The following is a 14,614-nucleotide window of genomic DNA, read 5'->3' on the forward strand; positions in this document are numbered from 1 at the left end:
AACACATTATGCAGATGCCGTCTTTACTCCAAGTCCCTCAGAATCCATCAAAATCATGTTTGACTCTGAACTTGGTAGGGCCTATGTCTCTAGTAATAGGATATACCCTTGGTCTCTCTTGACACACAGGGTCCCTTGTTCCTTGTTACACTCCCTATGCATAACACATTATGCAGATGCAGTCTTTACTCCAAGTCCCTCAGAATCCATCAAAATCATGTTTGACTCTGAACTTTGACCTGCATAGAGAAGAACCACAGCTCTTTTTTCTGTAGCCTCCTGAATCCACAGACTAAACAAAAGCCACTTCTCTCGTCCATCCTTTTCAAAATGGCGGCCTTGTCCCACGGCACCTCACTTTTCAAAGGCATATTGAACCCAAGCGTTATGCACTTTGTGGCTGGTCCAGTGCAAGACATCCGGGCTAGTAACTAGGACATGGGAACAAGTAGTAGGGACAGGCGTAAATTGCAAGGTTTCACTCCACCAAATTCCGCAGAGTTGCATAATAACTCCGCGAGATTCCGAGGAGTTCCGAGAGCGGCTAGAAAGTGACATGTCAATCTGCTCACGCTCATTTTTAGCGCCGGGAGCTTGTTTCACACTGCAAAATCAGCATGAATGGCACCACGCACACGTCAGAGTGCGCTGCTTCTTTGAGGGCGCTGCTTCTTTGCTGCTGTTCGAGTAGATTTTCTATTGACTGGCAGCTTTCTCACCGCAGATGGTCATGACCGCCCGCGTTTGGAAAATCTCACTAGGTGCCCTAGCGCCCAAGAATCGTGCAAGGGGACAACAATTCTTGCTCGCGTAGCCAACTTACTGTTGGTGAGCGGCAAACTAGAAAAAAATATTGCCACACGGCTGTTGGCGGAATTTGGCTGTAACGCTGCTTTAGATGCATAACACGGAGTAGCCAAAACTCCACCGGCAGATATAATTTATCACACACCCCTATGTGCCAGAAGTGGTACAACTCCACTGGGGGAAATTTCAGTTATGCTGATATAAAGTCACTTACATTTTCAAATTTTGTGTAATGCTTGCTATACGAAACCCCCGAAGCTATATGTGCCATTATGTAACGTGGCACAATTACCCTACATTTGATGCAAAATGTTATGGTGGAAGCATGGGAACAATGCGGGTGGCTGTTGTTCACAGCAGTTTCGTTTTTTGCTGTTTTTTTTAGTATGAAACACCTTCTCACGTCCAATATGGATGCAAGGGCACATTTCATTCTAACATCGAGAGCAAAATGATGATTTAGCATTCATTCAGAAGTATTTCCTCCTTCCCTAAAGCTTGGCAGCTGCTTGAATGAGAAAAAGTGCTTGGAAGGCACCGTCTTGTTGTTTTGCAGCTTGGCAGCATTTGAAGGGGTGAGTGAAATTATGACTTCAAAAGCATGCATGCATGAAGCAAACAACGTTTGCATGTAGCCAGTTTATTGTTCTGCTTTCAAGTTTACAGAGTGCAAATTTCCCCTTCCAAAATGCTTTTACTAAGGAATTTGACAGCAAAAATTGTTTGCTACGTAATTGTCCTGCCGAAATGTGTTTTGCTTGAATATATTCAAGCTTGAAAAACCTATTCTAGCTGTTTTTATTTCTCCTTTTATTGTTTTGATAGCTTTGTAATTTTTATGATTTTGGCAATGTTTTTTTTATTAACAATGTTCACACCAAAGTAGTGGGCAAAGTATCACAACTTTGCCCACCCATAACATCTGATGGTGCAGCAATCCTTGTCCATCAGTATGGATGTTCCAAGTGTTAATGATGGAAAATCCAAAATGTATTAAAGGCACAGAGACAAGTATTATGTGTACACAAAGGTTAAATATTAATCTGTTACAAAATGCATAAATCACTTTAACCCTTTTTGAAGTATGGAATGCAGTATACAAATGTCAACACAATACAAAACAATATAAAGTAAACGAAGACACACAGAGGAAAACTGAAAACGAAACATAAATAGGTTTCACACACTCACTCAACAGCATCAAAAGTCTTGCAAAAGAGAAACACTGCTCTATACAACAATGAAGAAGACAACATGCAGAATAGTGCAGCAAGGTTGTTTTCTATCCAGTTTTGAGTGACATCACAGTCAATGAAACTTGAGTTGCCCATGATGTCACTCGAAATCCCAAAATGGGCCAGCATAAAGCAACTGTGTGTACATGTAAGACGCATCCACAGATCTTTTGATGTCACGGCAGTTGACAACTAACGTGATTGTTAACTGACGTTATGTAACATCACTTCACAACAGCGGTTAGGCTTGCCCACCCCTTGTAAAATGGCATAATAGGGTTGCCATACACAACAGAACTGTGTAAGAGAAAAACATAGCCACAAAGACTGAGACAGACATTGAGGTGGGGATTTTGAAATTCGTTAATCATGGAAAAATCCCTGTCGAGATTCAAGTCTGTGAAATTTGCAGCTCTGGTCATTTCAGGTGTAGGAGTGAGAAAAATTGCAAACGTTTCCCTTCATGTAATTTTAAATAAAATTAAGTGAAATGCAGTTGGCCCATATATTCCATGACAATTACACATAAAGGCATGCCTCGGGTACCAAAATCATTAGAGGTACCAATCGGAGATTTGTTTGAGCAGAAAATATCTCAGAGCCAAAGCGCACATCAGTTTTACAGTTTACCCAAGACATTTTTTACGGAACCAGTGTATTGCATGGGAAAATTATGAGCAACGGCGTAATTACTAAAAAAAATTCTTGAAAGATGTGAAACTCTATAATCAGGAATTAAGTGAGATTACACTTGCGAAATGAAAATTTCCTCAGGCCTAACGCATGCCTCAAAAGTGATCAGTAGCACATTCGGCTATCAGATGGCAGGAATCTGGCTCAGCTCCACAAAGGCATCTGAACTCCATCGCTCTCTTATGCTTTAACTCTGTGAGTGTCTCCTAAAGTCCCTTCCCAGGGCCTTGGAGTGTAGGAGTCAGCGGTATAAATAATGTATCGCTCTTTATGTTCATTGATCGTGACCCTGGCCTGAGTCACAGTACATGAGTTAACATTCTGGGCTCAGCCCTCGGCTACCACTCATTCTCCAAGAATGGTTGGGGAGTGAGTTCTTCACCTGTTGTGCAACTGTGATCCTCTACAGATAAGAAAGTTCACTCTGAACTTAAGGAGCTAGAGAAAAGAGAAAGGATTCACCCAGGAGATAGATCTTTTCATGATGGGGGATGTGTGTGAATGAAAACTAGGCTCAGGAGAAGATCCTGTTGTACTAGCATCATTTGGCCTGCTTTCCTGTTATACTTATTACTTGAAACTCCAGAAATTAGACTACTGTGCCACATCACATAATTATGCTCAGCTTGTGGCAAAATTTTGCGTGAGGGGATTGGAACAAGGCTTCTGACCGTAATGCGAACAGCTAGTGTTTGTGGCCCTTGTGTTTTTTGCGCCCAATTTTAAGTTCCAATTGTGTCCGCACATCCAAACCATATGTAAGTACTCGTTTTGCATTAAATGCGAGCATCAGATGCTGGTTTTGCATTTTTACATTCTATTAAAAGTTCTCATACCTATACTGACAATTCTTTCCCATTGCCACTGTTTCCAACAATGTGTGTAAAAAAATAAATGCAAGGACCAAAAGATTTTCATAACAGCTTGCCAGAGGCTCTTACGCATACCCCAGTTGCCGAATACTAAGGCTGCCTTGTCTTGATTCCTTTTCATGCCTCTTCTTCCACCACCCTGCATTTCCTGTCTCTATCTCACTCTCCCAGTTCTCTTTCATATCTGCTTTCTCCTTATGTCAGTTTTCCCCTACCTTTTTGTTCCTTCTTTCTCTCCTTTTCTCCTTTGTCTCTCTTGCTCTGGGGTCCAGGTCTCCAAAAATGACAGCTAATGTACATCTCCGTCAATCACGCGATCTTGCGTGCAGTATCCCACTAGGCACTGCTGCAAGTGCCAATGGACTTTGGTGGCCGAGGCTCCATACCCAGTTCCCCTAAACGGGCGGTAACAAGATGGCCCATGAGTGTGCAACACACATACCTCCTTGGGAGGCACAAACATGAGTGTGAATATGCCACTGAAAACGCTTTGAAGTATCAGAACCAATGGAAAGAGGGCTTTCCATTCCACCAATCTTGATTCTGTGAAGCACAGTGTCAAATTTACATTATTAAAAAGTGATTTTGTGCACAGAAGCACAACTTAGATAACCCAAAACATTTCTGAATCCTAACAAGTATGAGTGGCTTAAAATTAACCTATTTCTCACCAGGATCTTCTAACGTCCCTAAAGTATTCTATACTAAAATTTCAAATGTTGTTACATTAACCCTGGTGTAGAATTAAAAATCTCCCTCGCAGCAGCTCTTTACCACCCTGCACCCCATTTCAACATTTCTCTCTGATCAGGTATGTTTCCTGGACAGGTATTTTACACATATGTGGTATTAGTTATTATCAACAGGAGTACACAGCCATGCTGGAGATGAGATCCCCCAAGGTGAAGCACATCTTAACATTGATTGCGACTAACCCCCCGCCCCGCTATTGCAAGATCATTGGCAGCGGCTTGATAGATGTGGGGTACAGGCCTTTTTTTCTATCTGCACCCCAGTTTGGAGCAAGATGCGTTTGTCTTCACCAGCAGTTCATAAAGGCATCAGTTGGCCTGAGTTAAGTCTGTGTCAAAGGTCTAACACCTGAGCAAAAGAGATGCTCTGACTGCCCATCTGGAAGACTAGCATCATGAGATACCCGCCATCCTCGTAGGCCCTTGGTGATTGTGAGCATTATGGGTCAACCATTGCCACTCCCCTCGACTGTACTTGAAAAAAAAGATGCACTTGGCCTTTTTTTGATCTATCTGAAATTTAAAGTGTTGCGCAGATCTGAGTGTCAGAGTGACCCAACACCAGACACCATTGTATGGTGTTATAAGCCCTTTGAGAGTGAACATCATTTTATCTTAAGAAACAGCAAAGTATCAACTTCAGTTACTCACCTCAATGTTCTCTGGACGGTGTAACAAATTGCAAAGTTATAATCCATGAATTATATATTGTATTTTGCTTTCTTAGTGATTTTGGCAAGTCAGAGTGAAGAATGGGCCGCAGCCTTCTTAAAATGTCCGCTGGTCATTTTCCATCAGCAGACTCTGTTTACTATATTTTATCCAGATAGTTGTCAGTTACTTTTCTTTAACCTGGGACAAGAACTTCCATCTTCCTTCCAGAGTTAGATGTTAGAAGGCAACCTGACTTGGCTGTAATGAATCCTTAATGTACGAGACATGTATTGTGCTGACAGCCTGCAGTTCCAAAATCTAAAACATTTAATCAGAACTGAGAGTTAACTTTCCCCAATGATTTACAGAATCTGACTTGTAGACCATATGGCCATTTCTTTATATTACGATAATGAATCAATTGATGTTTTTCACCTCATTTGTGTAAATTGAGGCTTTTGGAATGTTTCTATCTTCTGGAGATATTTTAAGTTAAGTTCTACAATATTGTTCTCTCTGTGTACTACCCATAATGGTAGGTGCATCACTGATGACATTTAACAACTCACTGGCTATGTGATGTGTGTTATCCGAAACCACACCCGTCTTCAAATAAATGTCAAATGCCTGTGTGCTATTGTTCTTTTAGTCCTAAGCTGTCAGCTCCATCATTCATCCAGCGTGTAGCATTTCTGCAATAAAACGGCCTCTATTGTCCTCAAAAGGAACTCAACCCTTCCTATCTTTATGCCTCACTACTTTAACCTTCTCCAAATGTCCCAAAGTATGGGAGGCTTTGTGGTTTAATTCCAGAGTTTGAAATTCTCAGGCGCTTCATATATTTTTTAGCAAAGCCAGTCCGCTTTATTTCAAAATCATGTGTGACTATCTTATTCTGGATTATGGCTTTTGGAAATAATGGAGATGTTTTGCGCTAGATGTATTTTCTTTCAAGTTGAGTAGCCGTTATCTAACCAAAATTGCCTGAAACAACTCCTCTTTTTATAATATTCGTATAAAGGATACTTATTGCTTCAACCTAGCAGCCACCGAATCACAAAAGTGGAATAGAATAAGTGATCATGGCAATGGTTCCTGTGTTAGATAACACACCTATAAACGTAGATTGAGATTTCAAGGTGATGAAAGCCATCCTTTTCTAAAGTTTATTATGTCTACACGAATGAGAGAGAGAGACTTTCTCAGTCATTCTATGTTTCATTCCAGCTGGATTTCATCAGGTGTCTCTTTTTTGGGCACTCTCCGGTACTGAATTAATACTCTGTGTTGTCTCCCAGCCCATTTTTCAGGTGTTGTCTTGGGCATCTTTGCAAATATTTTTCTGTCCATTGCTGAGCCTACCAAGGTTGGGTGTCAACACCATTCCTCTTAATTGTTCTTAACTGGTCACTGAAGAGACCCTGGTGGGCACTGCCTTGGACTTAAACCCTCTTCTACGAAGGGGTCTCCCTGTAATTTTATATACTATGATGGGGTCTTGTTTTCAAGGATGCATGGGCACATTACGCTGCTGCTGGAGGCTTTGGAAGTTTACTGCTGTATATAAAAAAAAGACCAAGCTGTAAGTGTAGCCGAGGCTACAACTATGTCAAGGGCTTAAAAAAACCTGAATGGTTTTCCTGTGGTGTAACCTACTGGAAAGAGTTCACACATGTGTTTATCTTGGGGTCAGATTCTATGAAAGAGGGACATTGTTTAGTTATATTGAAAAGGCCTGGTGGCTTTCAACCAAGAGGCGTGGAGCATCCATCCCATTTTAACCGAAAAGTTGTTGCTTCTTTACTAGTTAACGAGACCTCTTGTTATACCCTAGTGGAGGATGGGTGGCAGTCTAGCACAGGTTGGCTGTGCGGCTGAGCTCTAAGGCATGGAGTGCTCCTAGCAATTACATTGTAAAAATTAATTTTTAAGCTATCTGTCAGGTGTCACACAACCTAGCCCTTCTTTGGAATGACAGATGTCAAGGTGGTTCCATTGATGAGCGCTTGCCATAATTCTCTTGCTTTTCAGGGTGAAGAATTCTGACATATAATTGGTGTTTTTTTACAGACCTGATATGTCAAAGATCCTATGGCTGGAAGGAGTGCACCAAAGGCAGCGGGCGACTAATGTTATGAGACACCCTCTTCAAAGTTAGGATTAAGCCATCTCAGTGGGAAGCCCTAACAACTTCCAAGGTCAACAAAAGATAATGGATCCATGTAAATTTCATAGACTTCATCCACTGGAGAGGCAGAGAGCAAACAACATTCAAGTCTTGGTTTATGCTGAGCAGAGCTTCTTCTTGGCTGTGAAGGCTGGCTGTAAGAAATAGCAAAGCCTTGCACCAGCAAATTTTATGCCATATCCTTGGAGACTAGCCGGATCCTGCGAAAGGAAGCTGATAGGGTCGTACACCATTCTGGGATGTTTCTTTTATCTAAAACCCTTTCTCCAACCAAGTTAGAGGTCTCTGTCAGAGAGGCTACACAATTGTTTAACAGTACAAAATACCTATTTTGATGTCTTACTGGTTTTAAAATAAAGCCTGGCAAACAAATTGCTATCCCTTAAGTCCTCATTAGTCAGGTCGTTCTGCGAAAGAGTATTTTGCGATGCGGCCTAGTAACATACAAATTGCATCACAAAATAACAGGTGAGTAGCAATAGTCAGTGAGCAACTTGCAACAACTCTACAGGTTCTGCTTGTTCTTACATCGGGTCCCTAGGTTTTCGCAAAGCCGCAACAGAGGTGCTGTATTAATGTGATTAATTTGCCTGAGGCTCACAACAGAATGCAGTATTAGTAGTTTTGGAGCATCTCAGAGTCTCCTCTCGTGGATCAGTATTGATACTTTCTGACTTTCAGTCTCGCCTGCGGGTGTTGTATTAATTCTCTAGATGTTTCTCAGAATTTTCTCATGGGAAATACTCTGGATGTGTCTCTAGTCTCACTCTGGGTGCATTAATTCACTGGGTGTCCTGATGCCCTTTTGCAGGTGCAGGATTTCTACAAAGGATATGTTTTTGAGCTAAAACTCCTGTTTTAGTATTAATGCTCTGGCCATGATTCTAGAAATGTCCAACTTTCTCTTTGCAGTATCAATAATCATTTTCCTCGTTGACTTCTATTGAAGGAGGCAATTACTGGTGGAAGCCAGCCAAAATATTTTTTTTTGCTTCAAAAATTGGGAGCCTCTTGCCTGAATCGGATCTATTGGCATGTAGGATGTAGCCTTGGGGCTAGAGCTGCTGACTTTGGAGCTGGGAAGCCAGGTTCAAGTCTCTGCATCAGCTCAGCATCCTGTAATTCTGGGCAAATTACTTAATCTCCCTGACCCCACGAAAAATGTAAGTGTCCTTATGTAATTTGACTGGTGCTCATGTAAAGCGCTCCAATACTTTCGGATCGAGTTTGCGCTATATAAATCTATTTTCTCTTCGTTTCTTGCCCTAGCCTTTCTAAATCATGGGACTACAAGTGTGACGGATTAAAGTACAGATTTTGGCAGGCCTGTTTTTTATTCAAAAGATGTAGTATTATTTCCTCCTGGAGTCTGCGATATCTAGCTTTGAAACCTGTTATTTTGTTCTGTGGTACTTGTAGAATGCTACAAGAAAGCGCTGCCTGCCAGCTGAGGTCAGTAAGTGCCGGGCTGGAAGCCAGCGACGCTCTTCCGGTGGTGTCTGCGGCAGCTCTGTGGCACAACACTTAGGAATCAAAAATTAGCTAGCATTCGCGCCAAGAATTTTCAATTCTATTAAGGACACGGAGGCGAGGATTATGCTTCTCTTTCTTATATTTGCCACTCACAGCAGCCAATGAAAAACGTTTTGTATGCAATAAAAACTACATTTCCCATGATGCTTGTACATACATCACATCCTGTATAGCCCCATAAGAGCTGCTGCATCCTGTGTCTCCTCCTCTTTCTTTGCTCGAACATATACAGTCCACACATTAATAAATCCAGTCCATTTTACGGAATAAGAGTCACAATAAACATCCTTCAACATGGAGAACAAACAGTAAGAAATCCAGTCCTTTTCCCGGATAGGAATCTCAAGAAACATCCTTCAACATGTCGCACCATCGTTAACTGGACGAATCACGTCTCTTAAGCCAGAAGAACACCTGCTCCTTCTTCTTTACTCGAAGCTGAAAGGAAGGAGACAGGAAAAAACCCGTAACTTCTGCAGATACAGAATATCAAGTACATTCGGGTGGGTAATTATTACCAATATTGTAATAAACCGGGTGGGATAATCCTCGCCTCCGTGTCCTTAATAGAATTGAAAATTCTTGGCGCGAATGCTAGCTAATTTTTGATTCTATTACAGGACCGGAGGCTTCGGATTATGCTAGTTTAACGCTTAGTAACATAACTACAGTCTTAAATCTCCCACCGGTACATAATACAGTTTAAATAGAGTCTGAGAAACTCCATCAGAAAAGTTAAAACTTGCACAACCATGAGAATTATCCAAACAAGAATGATAAGTATTGTACTTGAGCAAACTGCGTATCATCATTGGTCCAACACCCATTCCGGCCAAAGGCCCTCAACCATCGGCTGTAATAGCCTCGTACTCACATAGAAAATGATAACAATCATCAACAACCATATGAACATATAGTCGAAAAATCACATCAGATTGCAATTCCGAGAACCATCGTCGTAAGCCATGAGGTATCGGAAGAAACACCCATAAAGTGCAAAGTCGTGTGACAAGGCCCTGACCACATGCATGTCAGACCTCGCCGACAGGGCAATTAATAGTACATACTATACCTGTAAAACGCGGGCTTGCCTCGCCATAGGAACCCCCGAAGATGGAATACTTCGTAACACAGCCTGACAAAAGTAAACGTCCCGTTTGTAAACGCAGGCCACCAAAAGAATTGGAAAGAAACCCGACTCCAGGTCAGCAACCTGCCCTGAACCGAGAAGAGCCGCAGGAAAACGGCCAAATGGACGTTATAAGGAGAACGTTACAGAAGTTCCCGTACACATTTGGAAAGTAATCCACCAGAAGAAAACAGTCCTCACAAAGCCGCCAATGGCGGATATATCCACAAGCTATCCTCTATCGCCGAAACGTCTGCAGGGAATGAAAGGTCCAGAAATACGAAAGGAACGCGTTCGAGAACCAAGAAGGTAACGTAGATACCGGAAACTTGATCGCAATAAGCAAAGTCGGAATACATACACCAAGGGAAAACTGTTCGTACCACATTGCCATGTGTCAACCCGGACCCGCCTACTAAATGGCAACGATGAATCTGCGGGCCGTAGCTCTCTGGTGAACCATAAGGCATCTGCCTTGATTTACTTGAACGTCACTACATTAGAAAAAGGAAAAAATTGCAAGAAAAAGGCGGGAGAACGAGCCGTCCTCCGCCAACCCAGGGGCATTGGGATTCCAAAATGGAGTCCTCCTTGCACGAAAGATGCGACCAGCCGTCAGAACACCAGGAAACCAGATGGAACCAACCTTTACTGCCACGTAGGCTAAGGAGTTATACCACAACAATCTGAATATGAAAATCGTCGGCAAGACGACCTGAGTCCTGGAATTAGTCCACTATGAAGATGACCTATATGCCCATATCCGCTGATCGTACTCGCAGTCGAGACAATGTGCATGCTGAACAGCAAGCCACCAGAGGCGTGCACGACAAAGAGCCCGATTGACAGGAGGGGTCGGAAAAGCTGACAGCATGACGGTGCCCAACACACCACTACCGAGGCATCCACCCAAAGGGAAACTCTCGTACTAATACCATCGGAAATCCATCCTCGCATTGTAAAGTGGGGATAAGCCACTGAGCCGCATAGGAGTAAGATAAACTCGGAACCTAAATTAAAGGCCCAAATGCATGAAGGTTATAACCGAGCAATCCCAACACATCAATCCGCCGATGTCTGGAACTGGGAGGCCAAGGCCTGTCACGATAGATCAACCATACTTCTAAGTAACCAATGAACCTGAGAGAGCACAACACAGCACTCGGACGGTAAGAGGGAACTGAGGAGGGATAGCCTATCCCTCGCATCAACCATTAGTACCACCATCGGAACAACCGCCCTTGCCGGGAAGGAGAGAACCCGACTCTCTCCTGAACGCTATACGCCAGGGACCGCTGAAACACTATGGAAAAGAATAAAGGCAATAACTAACAACGTAAAAATAATAAGTAATAGACAAAAACGAACGCATGCGCTACTTGGGCTCTTGAAGGGATTGTGGTAGCAGAACAAAATGGGCGTCAATCAAGCCCTGTCACCCTGAGGTAGGTAACGTCAAACATGAGGCCCTGTTGACCACCCAAGAACGGGAAGAACCTGGTTGTCAACATAATCCGTTCAGGAGGCTCTCGCGCTCCTATCAGTAGTTGTCATCCTCCTATATAGAAATATATATATATACATACATATATTCCAACATCATCCTCAAGGGACATCTGTGATCTATATATATGAAGTGCAAGGCACAGTGCAATGGAGGAGTCGAGGGGGAGCCAACCCTGTGCACACTAAAACAGAGAAATTAATAATGCATCGGCTCCTCAGCAAAGCTGTAGTCATTATACCAGCCCAGAGGGCGTCGGGAGTCTTCGGAAAATACAAGGAGCGTGTGCGCACTCCGAGGGCCAGCCACTTGTTAAAGCCTGGCGGCTACCAGGAATCTGCCCAGGTAAGCAGGAGGCACTGAGACCTCAAACAACAAACAAGGGACGCCTGCGACGTGCGTAGGCCAAAGTGCCCAAAGTAAGCCCAAATTGTGCCCAAATGGGTTACGCACACCGGAGCGTTATGACTCCATAACCGCACTCGGCTACTAGGGAAAGCCTTTGGCGGAGACAGCGCGTGACCGCGCAATAATTCGAACAACCCCATGGAAGTGACCGGAAACTTACGCCACGTGTAAAAGAGCACCGTTGGAATGTAGTCCAGGAGCAACAAATCAACACACAAACACATTCACCTAATACATCATGGCGCACTCTAGCGCCGAATTCCAGCTCCAGGAGGAGTGTGCGATTCAGTTTGCGGCCATCTAGGCCCCTCATGAGGATTAATCTCGCCGGCATAAGCAGAGCGACCTCACCACTCCCGCAGGAGCCATTGAAAGTTGCATCAGCGCTACCAAAAAACTGCCAAGTGCCTACTGTCGTCCAGTATAAACAGTGAAACACATCCCTTAATAAATAGCACAATTTAGTGACTTCCTACATATTGAAGTTCTAAACTGTTGGAGGCAGTCTCGAACCCAGGGGTATGCTGTCCATTTGAATCCATGGCTGCACGTATAGCGTGCGCCACTGGCTTTCGTTGAGAAAACACAAATCAAAACATTATAGAAAACACGGACATGACTCGGGGCACCCGGGATCGAACCCCGCACCATGGAAATCAAAGGCAGCAGACCTTGCCCCGAGGCCACGTGTAGACCGATCCACACGAAGCTGATCAAACCTGAAGACCCCGGCAGGGAAGCGCGGCATGCGCTGATCAGCGGGAGCACAGAGCGCCTTTCAAAAAAAGGGGGGGGGGCCCCCGCGTAGAGGAAACATCACCGTACCCACAGTCCCAGGACGTGGAAAGGAGGCGACGCGCCTGCCTTTATCGAGGCGAGCCCTGAAGCTCTGCAGAGATGGAGCGGTAAAGTGACGGACTCCGCTGCAGGAGGAGGCGCCACATCCGGCGCCGCACACAGCCCCTGCAAGAACGCGGTAACGCCCGCAGGCCAAGTAACGAATAAAAGCGTCCTTGAGTACGCTGCTCCCAGCGGGAGCCGCTCCGCCCTCCAAGGCGGTAAAAACAACCCATGGCGCCCGCGAGCGCCAACGCAAGAAAAACATGAAATGCAGCGTAAATCACCAACACATACCCTAGGACCCTTTGCCATGCGAGGACAACATCGATACTGTGGTATATCCAGAGCGCCGCCAGCAAGCAGTCTTGAATTTAGGGAGCGCCGTTCGTTAAGCACCATGACTGCACGTAACACGTGCGCTTCCAGCTCCCACAAACCACAATCACGCCACAAGCATGAAACATAGCGCGATATAGGCGCAAAGCATTGCAACATCAAGCGAACTAAACGCAAGGCATGTAATACAGTGCGCAATGAGCGCAAAATCACTGGCATTAACCTCAAATAAATCCGGCATCAAGCGAACTAAACGCAAGGCATTTAATACAGTGCGCAATGAGCGCAAAACTACTGGCATTAACCTCAAATAAATCCGTTAGTCAACCAAGACATTAATCATATCATAAAGTAGAGAGCACTTAACTGGCTGCGTGAGCAGCAAAGAAAGAGGAGGAGACACAGGATGCAGCAGCTCTTATGGGGCTATACAGGATGTGATGTATGTACAAGCATCATGGGAAATGTAGTTTTTATTGCATACAAAACGTTTTTCATTGGCTGCTGTGAGTGGCAAATATAAGAAAGAGAAGCATAATCCGAAGCCTCCGGTCCTGTAATAGAATCTCGTGCCAGGCTCCCTCAGTGCTTGGTACCCTACCCTGCTTTCTCCTCAGAATGGACGGTTGACGCAGCCACGTAAACCGTCCACGGTGTTTTAACCAATGGCGTAACGCAAAATGATGCTCCGCCCATCACGCGCCTGCTTCCACAGAATATGAGGCCCGTGACATACGCACGTGCCGCCACAGAATATGAGGCCCGTGACGTACGCACGTGCCGCCACAGAATATGAGGCCCGTGACGTACGCACGTGCCGCCACAGAATATGAGAGGCCCGTGACGTACGCACGTGCCTCCACAGACTATGAGCCCCATGACGCGCCCTTAGTGCACTGACAGTTATATGGCCTGTGGTGAATGGGCCCCTCCTGATGGGAATACCCCCTCTCTCCGCACTTGTCCGTCGGCAGGGGCCAAAGGGACCTGTGTCACGCTCCTGTATTTTCATACCATCAAGTGCACCACAGGAGGGCTAAAAGGTACGGTTTAATGTGAAAACGTGCCAGCTAAAGGTGGTCGAAACCTGAAGTCGTTGTTTAGAACAACTCTCGCAATAATACCACGATACCACTTTAAAAATATATATATTCTTAATGCAGATTTCGCGCGTGTTGTGTCGGGGGCTCCGGTGACAGGTGTCTGGGGTGCTAAATGGCGCAGCAAGGCCTATGAAGAAGTGCAGGTTGACCTGACCACGCCCTGCCACTTCCAATATTTATCACAGACGACACACGTGGCCACGGGGTCTTACCATTTACGGTGTGCACAGTAAGGGGGTGGCAGCATAAAACCCCTGCTCACTATTTCTTGCCCGCAAGTCCGACCTTACGCATGCACTTTCCAAATGTTCCTCTCACCTCTAATATACGCCCCCTCCCCTTTCCCCGGCTTAATATTTACTGTTTCCTTAAAATCAAATTGTACTCCTGTTTTGTTCCAATAATATGTAATTGTTGTTTCACTTCAAAGCGCTTTAATACCTCTCGGTGACGTTGCGCTATAGAAAAGCATAGTAAAGAAATAATTAAACTGCTACATGTACAGGAAACCACTTTTTTTAAACGATTTTTGCCACCCCCTGATCTCCATGTAAAAAAAA

At 44.4% G+C, this 14,614-nt stretch overlaps 2 protein-coding genes across 5 annotated transcripts in view; one reads left to right on the forward strand and one right to left on the reverse strand.

Annotated features, from left to right (window-relative positions):
* Positions 1–14,614, reverse strand: part of MUC16 (mucin 16, cell surface associated) — a 194,810-nt gene that overhangs the window by 174,057 nt on the left and 6,139 nt on the right. The window lies entirely within an intron of this gene.
* The window catches only part of LINGO3 (leucine rich repeat and Ig domain containing 3), a 1,135,152-nt gene continuing 1,134,372 nt past the window's right edge, over positions 13,835–14,614 (forward strand). For all 4 annotated transcript variants that reach the window (XM_078669069.1, XM_078669072.1, XM_078669068.1 and 1 more), the window contains exon 1: positions 13,835–13,994. The gene's annotated coding sequence lies outside the window, so the exon portion shown is untranslated. The remainder of the gene's footprint in view (positions 13,995–14,614) is intronic.

Source organism: Lissotriton helveticus, chromosome 12 (assembly GCF_964261635.1).
Source record: "Lissotriton helveticus chromosome 12, aLisHel1.1, whole genome shotgun sequence".
Lineage (NCBI taxonomy): Eukaryota > Metazoa > Chordata > Amphibia > Caudata > Salamandridae > Lissotriton > Lissotriton helveticus.